At 30.7% G+C, this 26,271-nt stretch overlaps 1 protein-coding gene across 35 annotated transcripts in view; it reads right to left on the bottom strand.

Annotated features, from left to right (window-relative positions):
• LOC130891028 (basement membrane-specific heparan sulfate proteoglycan core protein-like) overlaps positions 1-26,271 on the bottom strand; it is a 251,525-nt gene that overhangs the window by 86,930 nt on the left and 138,324 nt on the right. For 3 of the 35 annotated variants that reach the window (XM_057795748.1, XM_057795766.1, XM_057795774.1), the window contains exon 1: positions 17,988-18,241. The exons of 29 other annotated variants lie outside the window; for them this stretch is intronic. The gene's annotated coding sequence lies outside the window, so the exon portion shown is untranslated. Of the gene's footprint in view, positions 1-17,987; positions 18,242-26,271 lie in introns of those variants that run through there. 3 more of the 35 variants (XM_057795788.1, XM_057795758.1, XM_057795781.1) reach the window with 3 other exon arrangements.

The following is a 26,271-nucleotide window of genomic DNA, read 5'->3' as shown; positions in this document are numbered from 1 at the left end:
AATCACCTTCATTGTCCTTCAGTGAGGATTTAAAATTATTGTAAAATGAAATTTTACTTGCAATATTTGTATATTTTAGAATTTTTCGCCTAAACAACAGATACATAAGAATCTAGATACATGTTAAAGTAACAATTAGACTGTTAATAATCTGAATAGATAAGAATAATGTTTAGTTGCGCTAGTGTGAATTTTGCTTATGTATTCTATTTCTTTCAAGGTATAACTCATAACCCATTATCATACGCTTAATTATATATAAATATATGTGATGATAGCTTAGTTTATACAAATAATAGCACAGAAAATACTGATCGATATTTGAAATGTATAACATCAAATAAACATTACAAAATTTACATATTCGGGACCGATTTCAATTTTTGTTTTTTGATGTTTTGTCCAGCTTGACAAAATCATATAATTTCTAACATAATTTCTGACAAATCAAGTATGCGACAGAAATTTCCAACAAATGTTGTTAGAATTAACAGGACAGCCGTCATGTTGAAAGAAATAAGTATGTCAAATATTTAAAGAATAAATCTTGAAGCATTTGTGATATAACGTTGGTTTAATAAATAAATGTCCGATGACTCCTAGCTCATATGACACAACCTACCAAACATTCACTTTTTACGGATAAATTCTGTTTGTTTTATAAATTATCGGTGAATGTGCTTTACTTCGCTTCTATTTCTTTTTGAAATCTTCTCCTAACGATGCTGCCTGTTGTAAAAAATCTCATGATCAAACGCAAAGCAGTTCTTTTGTTTATTACAGTATTTAGATGCCTTTCAGTAAAGCAATAACCATATTTATTGATATTTTGCCGTTTCCTCAACACTGAATCACATACTTTTTCCTCTAATGTTAACATTGTATCTAAAAACCGTTTAAGACTAATGAAGTAGTGTTTGGCAGTTCGTTTCAACAGATTAAATTCTAATGGACAAAACTTTGTTTTTCCATGGCATTCTTTGTTACAAATATTAATCTCTGATTTGTGAAATAAACATAAACAAATTAAAATTGACCGAAACTTTCAAAGTTTGGTATAAGGATTTGAATGTTCATTCTAAAAAACCCAATTATTTTTTGTCGTATTTGCCACTTAAAGGCACTATGAAATTCCAAGATATAGTCAATGAATTATTGAAAACTACAAATATGTTAGAAATCAGTCTTTAATTAAGCAGGGCTGGACTCTAAAAAATGAAAATTTGGATCGTTAATTTTTGAACTATTACAAAAGTCGTTTCACCAATCGGGGAATAAACAATCTATCACAAAAAATAAATGAGAGATAAATTTGGTTGAAATGAGAAGCAAATATACCTGAAACGCTTAAGCAAGGGGAAAATGAAAAAAAAAAAATGAAATGCAATTGATGAGAAGAGAATAAATTACTAAGTGTATGAACATAAAACAAATGCCTTCATCTTAATTCGTTTTCTTTTCAAATATTGGTGGAGGATATTAATAATTGTTCAATAGAATGATGAGAGATCGAAATAATGTGACGTACTCTTTGATTTATGAGTATAGTGTCGAATTCGACCATCTAAATATTTGTAAGGGGTTTTCCAATAAGGACTTGACAACTTTTTTTCAAAATAAAATGAAAACCATTTAACTCGGCCACACATTTCGGCCGAAACGGCTGCTATTTCACATTCAATGTTGGCTTTGAACTCTTCCAACGTCGTCGGCTTATTAGCATAGACCAATGACTTGACGTAGCCCCAAAGAAAAAAATCTATAGGCGTTAAATCGCACGAACTAGGCGGTCCATTTCTTGAGATAACACGCTCATCAAACTTGTTCTTCAATAAATCGATTGTAAAGTGGGCTGTGAGGTTTGTGACGCCGTCCTATTGAAACCATATGCTGTCCAAGTCCATAATTCCAATTAAGGCTAAAAATAATCGATAATCATGGCGCGATAACGATCACCATTCACAGTAACGTGGCGACCACTATCGTCGACGCCAGAATATGACCCTATGCCACCGCCGGCATGCAAACCGCACCAAACAGTTATCTTTTGTGGATGACGTGGTTTTTCAGAGCTCCATCGGCTTGAATTCTTGAGTGAGCCTGATCTTGTATGGGTGTAAAGTAAGATCCTTACGCAAAAGTCGTTAAAAAGTGTTGCCCAACTCTTGAGAGCGCCGTGGAATTGACTGGTTTGGATCATTTGCTACGGACGTTTTAACGGCAGCAATATTTTCGACACTTCGACCAACCCGTAGTCTCACTGGCTCGGCAACATCACAGGTCAAGAATTACGACCGAAAATCGGAGTTAACGCTCTTAAAGTAGCGGCGACCGACTCCGAATTTCTGTAGTAAATTTTTAAGATTTGCAGACGTTGTTCGTTCGTGTACTTCACCATGATGAAAAGTTCATGTCTACTGAATAAACTGACAGTGACAGTTCGATGTTAAGTAAAAAGGTGCGTTCACAAACTAAATTCAAAATTGTCAAGTCCCTATTGGAGTGCCCTTTAATAGCATCACTGATGCACGTTTAAATAACCAAGATACCAAAGATTTTCCATTTTCCGACAATTTTTCTTGACACTTCTTCCGCTAAAATCAACTGCCTTCTCACAAATCAACAATCCTAATAAGAGTATTTAATGTGAAAGTATTTTAAAAATATTTACGTTGCAAATTGGAATTAACTGTGACAAACACATTCAGTTAGAATCAAATTTAGCGTGTCCGTAATTCGTTTCAGAGATCTGAAAAAACCTTTGACCTTGTCCTAACTTTCTCCTCTTAATTTCATTACAATGGAAATTCGAGTGTAGGAACTTCCCTCCAAACTCCAACTCACAACTTCCGAATCGAGATAATCCAGTGGCATCACCGAACGAATTCAATCATGAATGGAATACTAACACTTAAAAATTAGTCCCAATTAAAAAAACCGACAAAATACATTAGACTCTAGACTCTAGACATCTAGAATTACTTTCACTTTTAAGCGTGAAAGATATTGCAATAGGAAGTGTTATCATCTGTTATCGCTACAAAAATTAAACGAGCCAGACAACAAAATAATGTTACCCTGCAAAGACTCCCGTGGGAAACTATAACCACAGAAGTTCTGTTCAATGTAAAGCCTAAGTAAAAACAGTCTACGAATACTAACAGGAGTTCTATCGGGGCACTGTCGCCTCAACAAACACCTGAAGACGCTATACCTAGGAGATAATGCGGCGTGGCGTGCAAGTTTTGTTGCACAGAGGACGGAACCTCTACCCACATTCTCTCGAAGTGTGAAATACTAAGGAGCTCCAGAGCACTACACCTGGGAGCGTAAGAAATAGAAGACGAAGATCTCTGGCAAGAGATCAGCTGTGAACACAGGGTTCTCCATTATCACATAAATAAAGGGGGACACAATAGATCCTTTGGGTCGCAGTTTATACGAGACCCTAAATCCATACATACATATATACATACTCTTAGCTCGAACATTTATATGCTGATTTAATTCAAAACTATCTGTTATGTAGCTATGAATTCGAAATATTGCATGTTTATCTTTTCATGAAAAATTGCAAATGATTTATCAATGTGATCATATAATAAACTTATCAAATGAATTTTTATTGAAAAAGATGAAAAGAAAGGTCAAGATGGTATATAAATGTGAGAGAAAACAAGGCCAAATATTAAATGTTAAGGCGGTAATTAGAATCATTTATCTAAGAAAGGAACGTTTGAATGAAATTGAAATGGAAAGGACTCACAATCAAGGCATTCAACATATCAATAGAATCATAGAATCATTTTGAAAATTTAAAAAAATAATAGGATAATAATGACTAAGACTCTTCATAGATAAATCAACTCTGAAAGAGAATTGGTGGAATTGGGTATTATTTTCTCTCAAATTGGAGTAGAGATAGAAACTTGAGATTTTCTAAATTCCGTGTAATCGCAAAGGTCTCAACACCGACTTTCTTTAAACATTTCTATTATATCATAAGTCGGTACGATTAGCAACTGTTACCTTATTTTTTATCAGATCTTTTTTTCATCATTTAGTGTCATAAATGAAAAATATTGAATATTATTCTTAACTAAAAATTTCAAAAAGTTTTTTTTAGAACTCCCAGATTGGCAAAAAATAAAATACCTACAGCATTACGTTTTTGATTCATTCATTTTTACTAAACTATGTGTAGATTTTATTTAAATGAACCCGTTCACAGTATTCAACCCCTGAGGTAGATCACCATATTAAGAAAGAAACTCGATAATTTGGCAGTATTAACGCAAATTTATCTGTATTTACTAATTGTGTCAAGGCTTTATACATTTCAGGAAATTAACGCTCCTTTATTTTGATGATACGCTCATGTTTAGAAAAGGTAAAATATGTCCGGGCGCGCTACATCAAAATACTGAATTATGCAAAATTAAAACGAACAATGTCAATCTTCCGGACCGGTAACGGTCTCTAAAGAAAAATACCAGAAAAATACCAAAAAAAAGAAGGTATTTTCGAAGTTATTTCTAGGTGGGTATTTCTTAAGATATAATTTGACAGGGGAAATTGAAAGTGAGACATATCTTAAGGTAGACAACTTTTCTATTACTTTCAAAACTTTCTAACCATTCGAAAACTTTCTTATAAAAAAATACATCATTTAATTCCTTCAATTCCTATACGTTCTGTCACTTTTTTATCTAAAAGTCGTCAACCCTTTGGTACACATTTCATAAACCAATGGAATTTTGAAAATGGAAAACTCTTTTTATCTGCTTTGTATTCAATACAGGGTGATTCATTGAGAATGTCCAATCTCTGAACTGTAGATTCTAGACCTCAAAATATGATGATTCTGCTCAACATGCCTTATGCAAATATTGCTAGTTTTCGAGACACGGGGTGTTCAAAGTTAAAATTTAAATTTTGATTTTCGCAATTATTTTCTGTGTTTTCACAATTTCTCTTTGAAAATTGGCAATTTTACGTTTTTTGGTACGAGGAATCTTATTTTGCACTCTAATTTAACATTGCTAAGTGAGGGCTCTAGTTACACTTGTTTGTTAGATCAAAGTAAACTTTTTGTGGGCTAAACTTAATACTAAAATAATAAAACAATATTAACAAGCGTTAAATTCTACAAAAAAAAGTTACTCTTCTTTGATTCGTGTAATTCAATCGGCTATCGAGTTAGTTGCTTCTAAAAAGTTCAAGAAATTTTAATTTTTTCATAAAAAAATTTTATTATTCCTTAAATATGTAACAATAACAAATTTGTAAACAAAAATAAAAAAGCAAATGCTCAAAATGCCCACCATTTACTTCAATACACTTTCCTGATCCTTCCTGATCTCTTAATATCAAAATCACATTCGTGAATTAAGCCGTGGTTTAATTTTTCGTTTTCTTTTCAATTAGGCTTGTGTCACTTTTAGACAGTTTGTGTAGAAGCAAAAATTGGATGATAATAAGAATAAGTACTAAGTACTACTACTGGTGCTACAATTTTTTTTTCAAATTTAGTGAGAAAAAACATTGTTCCATTCATCACCTCATAATATTTATCAATTACTTTTAAAATAAACACACAACTATGTCGCATAATAACAAAACCAGAATAATGAGGATTTTCTTTGTACACAAAACGCATTGCTAAACAATGTGCTTTCCGTCTATTATGACACTAATAAAATATTTATTCCGATTATGGTCCTCATTATAGCAACGTCAATAAAGCATTTCTCTGAGAAATTCTCTATAACAGCTTCGGTTACGATGATTTCCTTTATCTTTTTATATTATTCATTTTATATCCTCCAGAGGATGGATTCAAATTTTTAATTGTACCAACAATATTAATGATTTATATCTTCACACCCGTCAGCTTCCTCACGAAGTTTTTTGGGATCCATAGAAGATGAATATACCACCATGCATTGTTTTGTTATGGCTCATAGAGATTAGGCCATTTCGATGAAAACTGACACATCACATACCCAAACCTTTCTATACATTGGTGAGAATTAGACGAAGAACCGTGCAGTAGTTTTTGAGCTGAGTTTATCAAAAACAAACAAACGGAAGTGGTGGAAAAATTTGTTTAATAATATGTAGTTTTGTATTTTTAATGCTAATAATCTCTAGAATAGAAATATATTCAAAACTTTGACAGATGTACATCAGGAAGAATATACTGCTGAGATTGTAGAAACAACCGTTGGAACATATATTAAACCTTGGGATAGAGGACACACAGTTTGGATATTCACGCTGTATAGAATAATTTTAAATGAAATGGCTTCTATGCAAAATTTGTGTACTAGATGCGAAAATAATCAAAAATCGTATTAGTAATAGTAATTATTTTAAGTCATATAACGCTTTCATCTTTTATTCATCGACAACATCGTTCTCGTCATTTTTTATTTAAATTTTCCATATATATATATCAAATATCAAAAACTGTTGTCGAGGAATTTATGGATTCACTGATGTATTTCATTCCATCAAACTATAATCATTTTTGTTTGTAGCCAATTCGAAAACGTTAGTAACTGTTTACTTTTGTTGGCTATAAAATGTAACTTTACCTCGTGTTATGTTTTAACAAGTTTTTTCTTTCGTTTTTTTTTGTCAATAAACAATTCGAATGACATTGCAAAATAAACTTATCCCAATGTAGAATCAATGGAAATTGGTTTATCCGTTGTCAGTCGTTATTCGCACGTTCTACTATACTTATACGAGGTGTGTTAAACAGAACATAACAATTAATGAGGTTGCATCTATTTCAACTAGTACCTCACATACCCTCAAAGAAACTCACTAAATATTCTTTGAAAATATGAACGATTTGAAATTGGAAATGAATCAGGTAAGGACAAAGAACAATCGGGATGTTAATCGACCTTAAAAACAGTCGAGAAAATACAAAAAAAAAAAGAAAAACTTGTTAATTCAAACAGGTGATTGGGATACTGCTGCTAAAGAAATGAAATGCGATTTGTAGAAGCGAACGAAAGTCAGTTAGTAAGCAATTACTGGAATTCTATGTTTCTCCGAATTTGAATATCTAGATTTGGGAACAATTTCGGTATCTCTTAAGTTAAGTTCTTCTTAATGATACTCTACTTAATGTCATTATTTGAAACAGTAAACTACTACTGTGCATATATAAAATATCTTTAAGCTATCGAAGGTCCTCCACCATCATTTCGTTGGTGTATATTTGATAATTATTGAAATATTATGGAAAGCGTTTCGTGATTGAATATGATGTGAATGAGGTCTTCTCTCCAAATTATGATACAAATCCTGGAGAGATCGATTAGGACTAAATAGTAATTAGTTGGAATAGGCTCATCTCCTAATGAAATTTAAGTCCAGATGCCACATATGTATTTTCTTCAAGAGAAGTGTGCCTTTAATGTAAGCAACAAATTTTTACCAAATCAAAGATCAACTTCTAATATGAGGAGTAAGATATAAAAGCTACTGAAGAACCTTTTGGACCGAATCTTTTCTACGCTCCCAAGTGTTCAAAAGATACTTATGATTATAGAAAAAATTGTTAAAACTACACAAACAAATCCTACCATCATTGTATCATTACACAATTCCATCTACAACATATTATATACTAGAATTAGGTGCCTTTTATATGAAGTTGAACAAATAACCACTAACGTAGGAAGATATTATTAAAGAAAATTACAAACTATCAAACGATCTGGCGTTCTTAAGAGTAATTTTGATTCCATTTTCAGAAGTAATTAGTTAACTGATATAAACTTTTTTTTATTTTATAAGAAAATGTAATTGATTACGAAACATATTTTCAAGTTATATTTTCGCAGTGGATTTTCTGTACAATATTACCATTCCACATTTTATTTCTGTCTTTCAAGTTGTACGTACAAATAGATCGATAAAAGTATTAATTGAGAAATAAAGTATTTTCACTTTGCATTAGGTGAACTGATAAGAATTTTTCTTTGTCTGGTTTTGTTCTAAAGTAAATTTCTAACTACACATTTTATTGTTGTTAAATTGCCCATGAAGGTGTTACTTAAAGACTTTAATGTCGTATATATAAATTGAACGGTGATGCCTGGTTAAGCTTAAAAATATAAACTAAGTTAGTCCAGTCTACTGATTTCAGAGCGTTTTAGAATAATCTAATACATCTTGGAATGATGTAAAGCTCTAGAATATAAAAATAGGTGATAATCATCAACATGACTAATTCAATGCTCGGTGTTTCAAAACTTTTCTATCTAAGTACATGTAGCTGCGTGATAATCCACCTGTATTTTCCTCTCTACGCTATATAGCTAGAACAAATTCAGTAGCACATGTCCAAAAGAAAAGGAATCTCCTATGAGATTTTTTTTCAGATTTCAGATATTTCACGCATAAAAATTATTTAATCCTAATCCCTTTTGCTTTATTCACGAGAGGCAACAAGAAAGGAAATGACTTTTCTTTGAGTTTTTCTAGCTGGCCTGATATTTGCCGCTAAAAATAAAAAAAGAGAGTTTAAAACTTGTACTTTATCGTACAATTATTATTCATTTGTTTTTTTATTGTCCACGGTTTGAATTAAACTCGACGAAAGGACTATTCGCTTTTCTGGTTTATGTATATGTTATGCGCATAGATAATCTTGCGTAAAATGGATACTAACGCAAGCACTATTATATTTAGTTGAAAAATATGTAAACAGGAAGTTTTTTTGCACATTCAAAACAAATTTACAAGAAATTTACTGCAAGAGGAATTAAAAAAAAGTAGGTGTTTGTAAATTATGAAGGGTATCTCATAAGTAATGTCGTTTTGAGGTGCCAAAATTCCTACGCCTCAATTTGAACGTGTCGTAACTTCTTAAGACTAGTTTCTAATTTTTCATGAAGATTGTAAAATTAATTTACTTTCTTTCAATCAATCAATTCCCACTTCGTTTATTGAGGACGCAGTACGCAGTTTTTATAATAAAATGAAATTCATTATTGGAAACAAAAGTTTAAAGCAGGCGGGACAGCAAGCAAAATATCTGGAATTTATGGGTAAGACACATTTAATGAGCGAACGACACAGTGTTGTAGATTCAAGCGAAATGTGTCGATTAGACGCTCCTCGCTCTCCCGAAAGTTGGTTTTGTTACTTGCGATGAAAAATGGATTTATCTCCATAATCCAAACATAGAAAATCATTGGACACACAAAGGATAATTACCAGAGCCGATAGCAAAGAGGTCGATTCCAGCAGGAAGTCTTGTGTTTCTTCAACATCCAGCATTTAGTCTAGACCTTACACTGTCAGATTACTATTCATTTAGATCCACGGAGAAATTCTTACGTGAGAAAAAAATTGAATCAAAAAGAGATGTTGGAAATGCAGTGCTACAATTTTTGCATCTTATCCCAAAAAATGGTTTAATCAAGATCTCAAATGGGCTATACTGCGAATATTAAGCAAGATTTGATAAACAAAGTGAACACATTATTGATGAGGCACCGTCTATATATTCAAACTTGTTAGTATCAATTTGCAGATACTAACTTAATTTACAATGAAAAAGTTATGTTGAACAAGGAGATCGAAGATAGATTTAACAGTTATGAAAATTAGAAAATTAGCAGTTCATTTCGCATAGAAATAAATTCCTTCTTTTTATATTGAACACAAAGAATTATATAAATTTTGAAATTTAACAGCTTTTCCAACATCTACGGTAAACTAACATTGGATGTAAATAAAGATGTTTTACTAACTATCATGGATTTTAATTCTTAATAATCTAGGATATGTTTCACATTAACTGGTTGATGTTAAACGTGTTCCTCGAAGCAGTTTATGCACAAACTAAGAGAATAAAGTTTTGGTTTGAAATGTTTCAGTTGAAACGTTGTTAGTTATTTATCAAAATATGCTTTAATGAATTTTCATAATCATTTACATCTTCTATCAATTGTGATTATGCTTTTGTAGATAATCTTAATAATATTTTTTCATAATATTATCTAATAGTTCTAAACGTAAGAGCGATGGCGCATTATAAAACCACAGGTGAAGTATTTGGATAAATGCCCAAAAGGAATATGCGAATTCCATTTGATAAAATATGTTTATTTCCAAAATACATAAAAAAAAACATTGGAATGGAACATAATCTACAAATAGGACGAAATAGATAATAATGAAAATGTTTTGAATATTTCTATTAACGGAATCTTCTTGTGACAAACAATTTTTACACGTTACAAGTTCCAGATGAGTAACAAGACTATGAAACATCGATTTGACAATCAAAGTTGTGGCATATTGATGACAAACAATTTTCAATGGTGGCTCAAAGGACATGCAACTAAACTTCACGTTACAATTTCCAGATGAAGTGTTGAGGAACAAGACTATGAAACATCGATTTGGCAATCAAAGTTGTGGCATATTGATATACGCAATGATAGTATAATTTTTGTCAAAAAAATCTGCATCTATTGTAATTTCATATATGTATGGCATTATCATAGATAATGGACCTGATCCAAAATCATTCTGGTTACCTTTGCTGTGTGCATGTAGTAGATATATTCATACATAATTTTTGCGTTTTCAGTATTTTGGCATTGCTTTTTATTTGAAAACTATGACAAGTTATCAACAAGTTATTCAACAGGAGCATAATCTATCGTTACGTTGTTCATAAACGTGATATATCTTCTAGCCATGCTATTGTTGTATAAAACACTTGGATATTTCGTATTATCTTATCTTATGCCTGGTCAAAGTCAATTGAATTAGTGACTTAATGTAGACACAACAAATTCTATTATGATGAAAAAGTTCTGCAACGGTTGCTATATTTTGGCAGTAATGTGGGCCGAGTATTTAAAGTATTACATATCAGTAGTATCAAGTTTCGTGTTATTGCAAAATTAACGTAAATCAATAGACTAGAAAAAATTAATTTTTCAAAGCAATAATGGGAGAGTTTAAAATATGTCTCGCTTAGGAACCAATTTTAAAAAATGTCTCCTTGTTAGAATCACTTTTTTTCCTTTTTGATTTAGAATCTTGATAAAATAATATAGTTTTTGTTATTAACATAAAATTTCAACTAGACTTTGATATATCGAAGATGAGGATCTAAAGAAATGATTCGGCTATCCATTTCTTCTATCAAATCAATTATCCGGAAAACGATGGTTCAGAAAATTTTTCACGCGAATATAGAAATGAGGCGTGAATGATCCTTCTCGGAACTTAGTTCTCCTGCAAAAAAGAGTATTATTTTCTAATAGAGCGTCAATAATTTTATCTAAAAAATTCATACAAATTGATATGTCCATCATGACTTCATGATCTAGCGATTCCGTTTAATATGTCCGTTTCTTTATCAGAAAATAGAATGATAAGTATGATTACCGATCATTCAATTATTATATAAAAGTCGTAGAGTCATTAAAATCTTGGAACGTTATAAATGAATTTTTGTTTCAATGGATGAATCTTATTTTGCTTCAATATTTGCTTCTTACTAAAAACAACCAACGCTGTTCGTTATTTTTTCATTTCGACTTCGAACTCTCCATCATTGAAGATATACGAGGTATAATCAAAATGTACGTTAAATGAATTTTATGTGTTAAGACAAGTAGTGACAAATTTGATCTCGTTTCGGCTTTTGAATATGCGTTTTAATAAGGTCCCGTTTACAGTACTCCTCTAGAACAACGCATTATCATTTAGTTTTGTTTAAAGTTGAAAAAAAAAAAGCCAAAACAATTTACGAAATTATAAAATCTGTATTTAAAAGTGAAAAATATTGAGTTGAAGACCAGGAACTGTAGAGACCTCCCTCGATATGAAAAACAGATGAAAATTGAGTATTATGTATATGGCTCAAGGACAATACTAGTCTAGTGTAGTCGTTTTAATAGATTTTAATAATTGTGTTTAATAAAATAATTCGCCGAATTTTTTAATTTTCAATTAATATTTGTGAGTATTATCATTACCGTTATTTAGATTTTTCCATCTCATCTGTGGATACATTTTAGTGATATTTATCCAACACTAATTAGGATACAATGAGGATTCATTGTTTAAAAATAAATGTCACCTTGACATTAGCACGGCTGACATTGGATAGATCAATTAGATATTACATTGGGTTGCGAATTGCGTTTATAATATATTCCAGTACAAGTTTATTGTTATTAAACGCATTTCAACACCGAATTAATGGATTTCGGATGTTTTGTTATAAAATGAAAGCTGTTCTAATATGAAATGTTATATTTTAAATTCTTGTTAAATTACTCAAAATCAAGTTTTTCATCACGCTTTACGAAATATGAGAGAAAATTATTAATTCTGATTCCTTTATCATCATGAGCCCGACAGCATTTTGCACAATCCTATCGATTCCAAAATCATTTTTCTATTTTAGAACTGTTTAAACAAAATTATAACATCAAATAAAATATTTCGTAATCTAATTCGATAATAATAAATTTGTTATACAATATAATAATATAACTGTTATTGTCATAAGAGAAATCTTGAATTATTTGCAAGTCTAGTAATTAACTTTTCTCAATGACTCGAAGGTCAATAGATGCTTTTGCACGATACGTATTAAAAAAAAATGAAATTCCTGATGTTTGTAGGTGTACAAATTAGTAATATTGACTTTGATATTACCAATCGAGCGTCTAAAAATAACCAATCACTCACAAAAGCTATAAAACCGTATAGCACTTGTATTATATTTAGTTCAAGTGTCTATAATCACCATACTTCAAATAGAAACTTTCACACATTAGTTTAGTGCCCCAAGCTCACAATATGTATTTTTTTAGTAATGACTTTTTTATTGACTTGATTTTTTATAGTCTTCATCATACATAATTAATATTAAATGTGTGGGTTTTTCTTTAGTATGAGGGTATATCTATTTCAGTTCAATATTTAATAATTTATTGATAGTCAGATTTTCCTTTACACACTGTATTGTTGATGTATTGAAACTCTTCGTCTCCTACTGTTGAATGACGAAATGTGGAATTAATAAATGAATTGCATCTTATCGATAAAAGTTACAATAGCTTATGTATAAAAGGGATGAAAATGATCAGCTTGAACAGTATTGCGACTTCGTTAGGGAATACCAAATCAACAATAATAATGGCCCAAACCCGCTCAACGACGCTCTCAACCTCTTTCTGTCGTTAATATAGCATCATCGTCATCTAAACTCACATACAGTAGTGTCAATTTTTTACAGTAATCCATTTTTTCGTACATCTCAAGTATGTTTTGCGATATATAGATGGAACAATGAATCTGTCTCATATTCTGAATTATAAATTATAAAAATTGCTAAAAATATTAAATGGAAGGTTGTGCCGCTTCCTCTTTGTAAATCCATTTAACGGGTAGATCAATCCTCAACCTCAGTTTATAATTGTATTCATTTGTTAATTTATCTACATTTCTTCTACTGTTTTCATTTTTTGTCGTTGCTATTGTAGCATATCTTCTCTTACAATTTCTGGTCTTACATCCCCACATGTCCGAGCCATTTCGTTATTTGAGCTTTCACTATGTCTTCCAAAATACCTTGATTAGTTCTATTCCAGCACTCCGATCTTCACTTGCTCCAGTGTGTTAGGTGAAAATCTGATAACATACGGCTTTTAGTGGAATGACTTTATTAAAAGTTGGGAGATGTATTGGAAGATTTGTGCCATTCTGACATTACTAGACTGTAGAAATTCAAATTTGAGAGAAAGATTTGTGAATAGTCAATCACGTTTCTAAACATTCACTAATGAAAGAACGAGACGAATTGTTGACGAACCGGGATCAAAGATTTTCGTTCCTCAACAACAAATTCGACCGAGAATGTGTTAATTACTTGTGTCTTTAATTGACAGATTGATACAAGATAAGAGGTTTTTATTTAAAAAAATCTGCATGGGCTCATCTGCCAATATCCATCACAGATCGCTTTTGTAAATCTTTTGATAACATAGAAAATTGGATAAATTGAAAAATAGAATATTTGATTAGGATAAGATGTGAGTGGAATCCCATCTAAAGCTTGCTTCAACGATTTTTGTATTCTATACAGGATCCATAATTACATCAACGGGGATATATTTCGGAAAAGAGACCTATGTTCAACATTCTAATAAGTTTTAGTTTTATCAGGTTATATTTAAAAAAGAATAATGTTATAAGTTTTTCATTCAATTTTATAAATAAAAGCATAGTCAACTATTAGTATGAACAAGTCCATCTACGTAAATGAAATCAATAAAATTATTACGAGATAATATAAAATAAACAGAGTTGAAATAGAAATCTCTGAGAGTAGAAAAACTAATTATCATCATAAAGGAGTTGACTGCTACCAACTAAAATTTGAATAACAGTTACAGAAGGAAGGCAAATTCCTCCAGATTAAGGGTGGATCTCAACATGAGACGGATCAAATATCAAACTAAAACTGAATCGTTAACCAACTTGTAGATCGTGAATAAAAATTGGATATAGAAACTGAATCACTCTTTCAATACTTTACATAAAAATTGATATGGAAATACGGTTCCAATATTGAAGAATCAGTACTTTTCACAGAAAATGAAGTATATTAGATTTCAAGGAAATGCTGGAAGAATATATCGATTTTTGTTTTAAGGGGGACACATTCTTTGTCAACGTACAGCAATACTGCAGTTTTGAATGAACAATTTCCTAGGCAATATATTTTATTAAATGACCTATTGAGAGGTTATGTAGGGAACAAAACTAATCTTTTAACCCCTCAAATACTTTGGAACGTTCAACTCAATTTCCAGCGGCGACAATTCTATGGAACATCATTGAACAAGTAATGAGGAAAATATTTGGCCCTAAATATGAGAATGGAGCAAGTGGATCCTCGGAATTTGTTAGAATACAGAGACCACGATGGATATAGCGCAAATAGATCAATAAAGAATATCAAAAAAAGTATTTGAATCTTATGTTGAAGGCAGCAGCAACTTAGAAGACCTAGGAAAAGGTGGTAGGCAGGCAAGATATCTTAGGAGGTCAAAGCCAGCAGCGGGCTGTAGACCCACAGACGAAGAAGAAGATTAATTAATATATTGTTTTGATATATATGATATAAGTTACCTACTTTTGACGTGACATAGGTATCGCATTTAATTTTTAAGAAGAGCGTTATGTATAAACTTCCTGTTCTAAAAAAAGGGTTTTGGAAAATGGAAATTGACAGACGACAGATGACTGTAATGCATCTCAGAACACAACTCGACGTAATTGGGCATTTCTTTAAAATCTAATGAATAAAGTTGTTGAATAAACTTTTTTCTGTATACTATACAGTTTCTCAGGAATAGACTGCGAATTATTATTACTTATAAATATAGAGAAAAAATTTGGTAGTGGTTAAAATATGTTAAAATATTTAAAACCAATTTTTAATAGGTAAAAATTTTGTCTTTAATCGAATGATAGAGACTATCAAATATACCGTTTTATATTACAATTATAGTTATAAAAGTACCGTGTTAATTTGAACGTACCTGTCTTTTAACGAATGTGAAAAGATAAGATAACTTGGACGTATATTTTTGTGAATGCTACGCATACAGTAAATATTTGACGTAATATTGTAATTATTTTATTTACAAAACAATTATGAAAGAAACCAGCATTGCATCATATAAAACGAGTAATACATTTACGAGAATATAAAAAATAAAGTAAAATGATGAAAAAACGTTGTGCGCGAAAAAACAATTAAATAAATCGGAAAAAATGACTAAAAACGGTTATTTATGAAAACTTGAAGAAAATTCATTAAAATATTCAACTGCTTCAGTTTTTGTGTTGAACTTTTAGTATTTACGTTTAAATTTTAAATTTAAAAAAATCATATTTATCTAAATGAATATTTTCTTTGGTAATAATTTTGAGGTTGAACGACTCTTTAACATTGATATTAACCACTATAAAATGATTTTACCTTTTTAACAATCGTGGTATTAAGGTATCGTTTTTTTACACTTTGTTATTTGCGTTCGGCCTACCCACAATTTAAAACAATAATCCTTTATGAGATATGCGTTATTATTGGTTTAGATAAATAGAACTAAACGAAATATACTTATAAAACCATGTAGTATGAAAATTTTCTAGGAAATAGATTCACAAATGAGTTTTAACGCATTATATTTAATCTTTGTATCAGCCTCTCAACTTTATAATTATCCACGTTTGTTTCAACAGAATTGGGTTGTTGGAAGAATATTAAACCTGATAGAAAGCTAACTGTTAAATTATGATACAGATAACGAAATAATAAAATGACGTCAGAAGGTGTAATCAAGGTTACTAAGAATATTATCGAGAAATGTATGTAGATGCTAGCGTTGTGATATAATTAATTTTCCATTGTTATTTATCAACATCCCACTAGTATAAAGTAGTATAATCCAACTGTGAGAATCAATGAAAAATCAACAAGTTCAACTGATCTTTTTATTTTTTATATTTATTTTGAAGACGAAGCGGTTACAAAAGTGCTTTTTAACGAACTGCTTTTTAAAAGTATCTATCGCACAAATACTGCCCTCATATTCTCGATTGAATTTACGTTTTCCAAAAACGAATGTTCGTATTTCAAGAGTTACATTGTAGAACAATTCTTGACCAACAATGCATTGGTACCTTTGAGAAGCATATTCACAATTTCTATCTACAGATCTTCGTCATACTTTATAACTTTAGTTATGTGACGGATCTTATAATGGCTAGAACAGTTTCTAATAATAAAATTGTTGATTGATAAAATAAGTTGATTTCCAGTCTTCATTTCACAATGCATACTTCTCCACTCCTTAAGTAAAATTAAAGTTCTCCTACATTAATCATTACTTCAATGACGTCTACAGTCCAAGATTTCTCCAAAAATAGGTTGATTATTGATTGATATTCTACAGTGATTTCTGTGGATATCTCATAAACAACAATTATAAAAAAATACATATTTGGAGAACCAATCTACAAGTATTGGATATACTGTATATTAACTATCGTTTTATTGGTCAAAACAGTTTTTATAGTCTCTCTTATTGACAGAGAAATACTGACTGAGGTTGTGGTGATTTTTCACTCTTTTTACATTCAGAAGTTTTTTCACCCAAACGCAATTACAAACAATGCAAACAGAACATCTCCCTTTATTATAGGAAGTGGTCTAAAATAATCTAAAATAATTGGAGTAATTATTAAAATATCAATGTGAATTTTTATATTTTTTACTCCCATTCTTTTAAGTTTATTCTGAGATTTATATATCATATACATTATAAAGCCTAAAACGAAAAAATAATACAAAATAAAAAACGTAAATAATAAAAATATGAATAGAGTTTTTCGATTTTTTCCTCACTATTATTATTAATATAAACATGATGAGTTATTTTTGAGAAGCTTTGCAAGTTGTAGAGAAAATTATGTTAGTTTTAGAAATCCAAATTTTAGTGCGATTTGAAAATAGCATAGAGGTGTATCTTCAAATTTACCCTAACGAAATAAAAATTTGTAATGATAAAAAACATGATGCAGGACATATCTAGTATTTTATAGATGGAAAATTATTAGAAGTTTCGAAATCTTTCCATTCTTTACTCTTTGGAAACTACCTAAAATTGTAGTTTGAAATCTGGAAACAACAGGCATTGAAATAAGAGTGAATTGATATAAGACCCAAATTTTAGTATCTAATAAATGAAAAAAAAAATATACAAAAATTTTGCATGTTTTTAATATTCAATGAAAACACAAATATTGAAAAATTATAAGAAATTTCTAAAGCGCGAGGAAAAAGATGGTGCTCTTAGTAATATTTTAGTCATTTTTTCCGAAAAAACATTGTGAAATAAAACAAAATTTACCAGTAAAATAGTGCGATAATTTGGAAGATAAAACTATTCACAATGCACATAACACATGCCCAAATAATAAAAAAATTATACCGTTAAAAATTTCGGAAGCTTTCGCACTTGAAATCAAGCTTGCCGCGTATCGTAACAACAACAGCACCGACCAACCACAGCCGACTAAACGTTGAGCTGGCGACCGAATGAAACAGAACGCAGTGTGTTAATCTTTTAAGGCATGTGTGTCTATATGATCCGCCGGTGGTTGGTCGCCGGCGCGCGTAGGTATTTGTTTTGCGCCACCGCCGACGAACTGTCACAGGTATTCACGCGGCTCGTAACGGACCACTTGATCCAGAAGCGGAAGCTAAATCATCAACTGTTGGGATAATTAGTTGGAAGATTTTATTGTTACCTTTCACTTGGAGAACTTTGGAGGAAACTTCAACTGTTTTTTTTTTTCAAACAAACGTAAATTTGATGCGAAAAAGTTGCTAACTATGTATGATGCTATTTTCAAAAATATATTTAGAAGAGTTTTATCAGCTCTAGTTACTGAGTTTCAGCTATGTAGTTATAAAAAAATTGAATTCTAAAAAACTTCGTTTTAATACTCTTTTCGATGTATAGATTTTGGAAAAAAAAATATATCGGAGACCACAAATAGGTAAATACATATTTCTATTTCGAAAACCCTGCTTGATGCATACGCTCTCCCTGCTCTTCGCTCATATCTCTCATATTTTCCGGATGTGACTATGGAGGAAGTGGAATTGCACTTCAAATTTTTTATTTACGAGATTTTTATGCATCACAGAGACGAAAGCTGTCCGAACCTTTAGTTCTAACTAAGTCATAGAATTTCTAGATGGACTATCTTTGGTAAGTTGTTTAATTTGAGGACCACAAGAAATAGCGGCTTCAGTCTTTTCTATAGTGAACTGAGCAAATTTCTGGCAATTGTAAGAAAAGCAGTTTCTGTTTATTCGATGATTTTTCTCTCAATGGTAAGTTTATTCTTACCCAATGCTTTTGTTTAGCCCTACTAACTCGTATTGTTTCATGCCCATTTTTATCAACAATTTTTGACATCTGAACAAAAGGTAGTACCGTTTCCTCCAAAAACATTTTGGATCATTTGTCATATCTTCAAAATCAGCATCATTTTGTGATGAGCTTGGTCCTTCATCGCATTTTTCTTTTATTTTTAAGCACTGAAGAGTCAACTGATTCCTGCACTGGACGTTGAACACAATTAGTACTTGAATACTGCGATTTAGGTCGATTAATGTTTAATATTTAAATCTTTTACTACTTTCCTTAATCTTGAATATTCCACACACGACTTACAAACACAATTGGACCCAAGGGTTTTATTTATTATCCAAGAGCATTTCAAAATAAGTAAATAATTTTCACTAATTCTGATATAAGTTTTCTACAATTTTTTAACACATATTCTCCGTATATATACCAAAAATGATTGGATTGTTAAAACAATGTCTCTTTGAACTACTCATGACTCAAAAACTTTAGATATTAATATTAATAAAAACAAGTGGTAAGGCAACAATATTCGCGGTAACGAAAGAAAAGTTAAATTTTGTGAATTAGTGTCATCCAAGCAAATAATCCATATTGAGATAGAAAATTCATGGATGTAACTTGGTCAAAATAAAACGCTATACCAAATGTGATGAGAATTTAAGAAATGAAAAGAGGAAGAACAAGTAAAAAATTTTAAACAACAGGGTTAAATACTACAAAAGAAAAGCACAGGATCACTGTTGAAGTTTTGCCGATAAACCTTCTAAAATATTTATTTTTATTTAGTGAAATTCTGGAGTGTTATTTGGGAATATTAAAAATTCAATAAATTTGTTTCCTTTTAGAGTGAAATGGACTTTTATCATAGTTTATTTATATTCGTATTACTCTAACTTGGGCAAATTTATTCTGGTTAAAAATTAAATAAAGTTTTGAAATAATAATATTATACAAAAAACTATTTGCATTTTTTTGTTATTTTGAATGCAGGTTAATATTAATAATTGAAATTGAAATTCAGCTTGGCTGGAACTGTATTATTGAACAAGCAATTTACAGACAAAAAAATATTTGTTGAAATCTCACAGTAATTGCTTTTCAACATTTATATAACTGTTTAAAAATAGGGACGCAGCAATTAGAGCATTTGCTACTATAAAAATAAATTTTTGTAATTGCAATTATCTTTCTAATTTCGTGATTAAATGAAATTTTGTAAACATAAAACACACCGTTCGCATATGACTAATTAGAATAATGGCGAAAAAAAAAATAGAAGAAAATTGTTCAATACATACACTAGTCGACACAGTTGATAAAAAACAATGGAATAATATAAAATTGAAACAACAATTAACGAAAATGAAAAACATTAACTACAAATAGGCAAAATAGAATTAAAGGTGGGTCTAAAAGTTCGGTGAGTGGTATTAAAAAAAAAAACAGAAAGAAATCCGCAGGTGCCAGGTCAGGGAAGTACGGTGAATGAGAAAGCAATCACCACGTTGAGTCAAGAGTTGGCGGCGAACGTGGATTGCAGAGTGAGCAGACGCGTTATCATGGAATAAGACGCACTACCCAATAATGTGGCGACCCAGTGACCGAACACACCAGATCCGTCATAGCAATCGTTTCAAAACATCCTCGTATAATGCGACGTTATGACTCACAGGAATAATTTCCTGAATAATGAGGTATTAATCAAAGTACCAAGGAAAATAAGGAGAGAAAAAATATACAGTGATAATGCTTTTCTTTTTGCAACTCTAAGTAAGGTTAGGAAATCAATTCAAAATATGCATATTCAGAATGATAGTTTGGTCTTTATAGCAGACATTTCACATAAGATTTTAGACAATCCTTGGATCCTTGGACAAAATAATATGTATGCTGATCATACTTATGTTCAGATAGGGCTAGATTTTATTACATGATGATTTTCCTAATACAGTATTGATATTTTCCGAAGGATGTTATAGGATTTTTACGAGTTACGTCAATTAATTGGTCGATATGATTTGGACCCACTATAAACTGTAGTCAAAACGTTCTAAATACCTATACTGTCAAAATGTCAAACTTTAAGATGATAATGACAGCTTTTCCTAGTAACTATTAATTACAATGATTTCTATTGAAAAGTAGCACCAATCACATATCTTAATGAAAAATTGAGATGCGTGAGTTGTGACACATGCGTGACATATCACACATAAAAATAACGATTTTATCAATCGAAATGCCAATATTTGCATAATAGTGAATCATTTCGGTTTTGGTGAAGCCAGTTCATTGTGCCAATAAAATTAGTGCTGGCAACGTATCGAAAATGATAAAAGCGACGAAAAAAACCGCAGTGCTGTTATTGCAACAACTGAAATAATTATAAATATAAACGTGACAACAAATAGCAGATCATATAAATAGGAAAAAACACATACAGTACCGTATCTCAATACAGATGTGATACAAATAATTATCGATAAATCAGGCTACTATATAATCCAATTCGGGAGAGTTATAGAGAAAACACTGATCTCCATAACAGTTATTTTGCAACAAAATAAACGGGTTACTTTCCAGCTTTATTATCAAATTATTATTGATACGGGTTAAGATATGTTATGTTCGTAATAAGCAAAGTTTGAGATCTTAAGATTATTATCTTTGCGGATTCATAAATCCTGACCTCCTTATAGGGAATATAGTTATTCAGTGGTTTTACATACGTCTTATCTTTATCTTGATTTATTGGCATTATAGATTGCTATAACAATGTAGACGTTATACCATTAACAATTATTTTTTTATTTACTTATAAACATAATCTTTTTTTCATCTACTTTTGGATTACAGCAGAATAGTCGGCACACATTTATATTTTATCTTAATATCCATTTGAGTCAGAGGATAAAATATTAATATTCTTGCTCAATGATTTGAGAGACGTCTCAACAGGGATACTACTATTGAGTAGTGTATTTGAGAAATCAAATAATTATAATGCTTAGTGGAGTAATATAAGATTTTATTCAAGAAATTGTTGGAACAAGAGGATATGCCACAAGACGAGGTAACTTGAGTTAAACTAGTTTTCTCAGTTATCAAAACCATATTTTCTCGCTTACAGTTCTCCAGTCCCCAAAAAGTGATTTCATAGGCAAGAAGAGGATAAGCCACTTTTGTTTCAAGCCAGATGTGGTTCAGCTCATAAGATGAATACCTACAATAAATATGCAATTTCTCCAAGAAATTGGAGAGTGCTATTTGGATATTAAAAACCAGAATTTAAATGACAATGAAAATAATCTAGTGAAGACTATATAGAGCTAGAATAGACCCTACCCATACATGGGTTTTTGAGTGTATACCCCTTCCTAATATTGAACTAAAAACTATTCTGTCAATGTCAATATTTTTGTCATTTTTGAATAATTTTCCATATTTTTCACTATGATCCAAATAATAGAAGCATTTGGTGATATTTTTGAACCTTTATTTATTTAATAGTGTGTGAACGTGATTCCAGGTTTTCATTCTCACAAGTTCTTCAATTATCAAAGAACACATCATTTGACGAATCCTGGAAACAACTAATAGAACAATTTAAGGATGAAAATCTCTTTCCAACAAGTTCAGTTTCGTTAAACGATTTGTTTTTGTTTCCAAAATAGAATCTAACATATTAAATCGCATTTTATTGCGAGCCAAATCTTTTTCTCTTGAGCTTTTTGATGTAAGTTATCACTGGCAATGTATCTGGACCTCACGATGGGTGTTAAAACAACATGAAGATCAGTTCATTCCGGTTTGTATATTTTTTTTTAAAGAGTGCACTCTTTATTTTACATTTGTTATTTCATATTATTTAGTATGTTAAAGACAACACCATGAATAACGGTAAGTAAGTCAGCTTTTTGGTATATCCAGTTGATAACAACATAATCTACAAGCCTGCCCCATTGAAGTTTCAGGAAAAGTTGAAGGTTAAGTGTGGAGCACATTATACATTTAATCACATGTTAATATAATTGGATTAAATCATATATGTGAAAATCTAATAGTGTGGTTTTGTTCCATAATGCGTATCAATTATTTTGAATATTTATCCAAAATTTACTATACTTAAAACGCGCCGTGCGTACGTTTCCTAAATTTACCAAGGAATAATGTCGAATTGAATATCATTGAAATATTTTTATCTAGTTATCTAGTGAGTACGATATGTTTCATGTATTAATTATATGAACACAGTTGACTCAAAATAAGCGCTGCTGTGAACACGCCATCAATTTCAATAAACTTAATGTTCTTTTTAGTATTTTTCCTAAATGCGGGACGTTAATTAGGTAAATCATATTCTAAATTTGTTGTAGTCACTGATGTCATCGTCAGACTATTTTTTTTAAATTCAAACTATTCAAAGAACTGACAAGCGGAATACTTTTAAACTGTTGAAATGATTTAATTCATTTTAATCAAGATCACGATCTTCTTTAAGATGAAGGATGGATCGTTTGATAGTTGATTTGTTTAAATGATTATTTTTAGCATGTCTAGAATAGAGATGAGCGCTTGTCCTTGTTACAGTTGTACTAATTTATACCATTTTTTTGTCATAATTATCAATCAAAACTCATTTGCACATTTAGCAATTAACAGTGTCTGCATGGCTAGTTTAATTGCTCTATACCAATTTTTTCTAGCTGTTTATTGCATTAGACCGTCAGCATGAAGAGAAAATAATTTTTTCTCACGTAGTTAAACTGCAGCAAACATTAGGTAATGAATTACAGAAAATTAACAGATATTCTGATTAGGTTAGATCAAATATATGAATACAGATATTTGAAAAATATATCTATTTAGCTAGAAAAAAGCCGTAGAAATACGCACTACTTGCCAAAGTTTAGCAAAAGCTACTAGTAATTCGAGTTAAAACGAGATTATTTTGCGAATTTACAGACAAAATTAACAAACAAAATTGGTCCTTCTCTCTGATCATTGACAACTTATAATTTCAAGCTTTAAGCTTTACAAAAACGTACAATGAGATGCTGTTTGAACAGGTTTGGTAAGGACTCTCTACACTTCGTCCTCTACATTTTCCGAAACTCAATAAGCTCGCAAGGAGAGAGAATTTATTACGCATATTCTGTTCTCTTGAAGTTGACTTCTTCGACTGTGCACTGTCGATGGAATGCGAAGCATGCAGCTTCAGTACGATATGTCGAACGCATCAATTTTTTTCTTCAATTGTTGTATGTATATGATTTCAAAATTTTGCTACAGAATGTTGAGTTTTTAATAGTCAATTCAATAGTAATAATCAAAATTTGAATATTACTCTGAACCATCGAAACAAGAAAAGTCTTTCGTCGAAAAAATTGTTCTCCGTTTTGTTTCCAACACGTCATTGGAAAAATATTTATCGACACTGCATTATTTTATGATTATATTGTTTTGTATGTAAAGTAGAATCGGACGCAAATTATAGATCATAGCAAATCGGGATCTACTCTACAATAAAAATAATTTGTCTCTTCCTGCAACATTTCTTATTCAGTTTCAAAGTTATGCAATTTAAATGATGACAGCATACGCATGAACACAAAAGCATTGTTTAGCCAAAGTGTGAGTATATTTGTTTCGTTACATAAGGTTTTAATAAAATTTCTAGTTTCAAGACCTGTCTACAAAATGTGTGTCTTATATTCAATTCCCAATCAAATCTAGCGCAGTATGCTAATCTTTTTTCTCAATAATAATAATAATTATACAATTGTTTTCCATCTTATTTATACAGATTAAAAGTTAGTTTCTGGGTATATTTGAAACTTAATTGAATCATGCCAATCTATGGTAGATTGGAACTTATTAAATGTAATTACCTTTTTGAATTTCGACTGAATAATTTTTTGACATTGAAGATGATGGAATTTTTTACCAGATCATAGGTATTGTTAAGTACATGTTAAGATGTTGAAGCAGTACGAGAAACGAGATGTTTAGACACAGATTTAATGGAAAAACAAGCAGAGGATAATTTTTTCGTCAAAGTGCAGACCATTGAAGGACACCTTCAATATGTAGACCAAGAAGCTTGATAGAATTTGAGGATCGTATTAATTCATTGTTAAGTTTTCTCAGTGTTTAAATAAAAACCGTTCGCGTCAAACCAGGACTTAATAGTAATGAGATCTTTGCCCATGGTAGAATTTTAAGCTTGTAAATCTGGGCTCTCAAAAATTAGTTTTTATGGATGCTTGAATATGAACAAAGAAATATTTGGAAGTGGAAAATGTGCTTGCACTTTATTTTTACATATAACACGGGTCTTTGATGACACAAAATAATTTTTCTATGAAAACACAGTGAAGTTAAATGTAACCAGTTTTCATATTTTTGGTAAATAGAAAGCCGCACTTAAAATGTTTTGAGATATGCCTATTTAACGGTCATAAATCTATATTGTTATTTTTTTTGCAATGTTTTGAAAAATATATACTTTTACTAATATTTAGATCGGTCACTTTCCAGTTCCGAAAAATCATAATTCTAGTGTACATATTGTTCAAAATCAACAATTGAATTGACAGGATAATACGCAGCTTCACAACAATTTGTAATGTACATAAATGTTTATGATAAATTTTCAACAGAGAAGAAGGAACACGTAACCGACATAATTTATTTGCTTACATTAAGGCATTATCTCATCGCAACAGATGCTGCCGCAATCTTATGCATCATCTTTACATTACCGCCGATAAAAAATAAAAATTCTCGATTATGATTATAGTTTCCGCAATGTATAAACCAAATATTTCACGCAAATTTATTCACCGATTATTATTATTATCATTTCGGTTCGCGTATTGCGAATACATACAGAATTGTCTTGATGACAGAGACGTAGGTGTTGCCAATGAAAATATTAAAATAATATTGAAGCCGGGTGATGTTTCGAATAATTTTACTTGATATATAGGTCGAATTTCATCTGGATTATATACCATATGTGTTTAATACAAATGCGAATAGTTGTAAAGAAAATATTTATACATAGATCATCGAATTCGATTGAGATTAGAATGACTAATTTCAAAATGGGATACATATTCCAGTTACAAAATATTCAAAATGAACGTTTCTCTTTATTTACCATTATGATATGGAATGAGCATTGCGAATTTAAAATTAGTTGCCAGCGGAAGTTCAAACTTGATTTATTATTATTTTCTTTGTTACT

The sequence above is a fragment of the Diorhabda carinulata genome, chromosome 1, assembly GCF_026250575.1.
Source record: "Diorhabda carinulata isolate Delta chromosome 1, icDioCari1.1, whole genome shotgun sequence".
NCBI lineage: Eukaryota > Metazoa > Arthropoda > Insecta > Coleoptera > Chrysomelidae > Diorhabda > Diorhabda carinulata.
The sequence above is the reverse complement of the archived record's forward strand: the minus strand, read 5'-3'. Positions and strand labels throughout refer to the sequence as shown.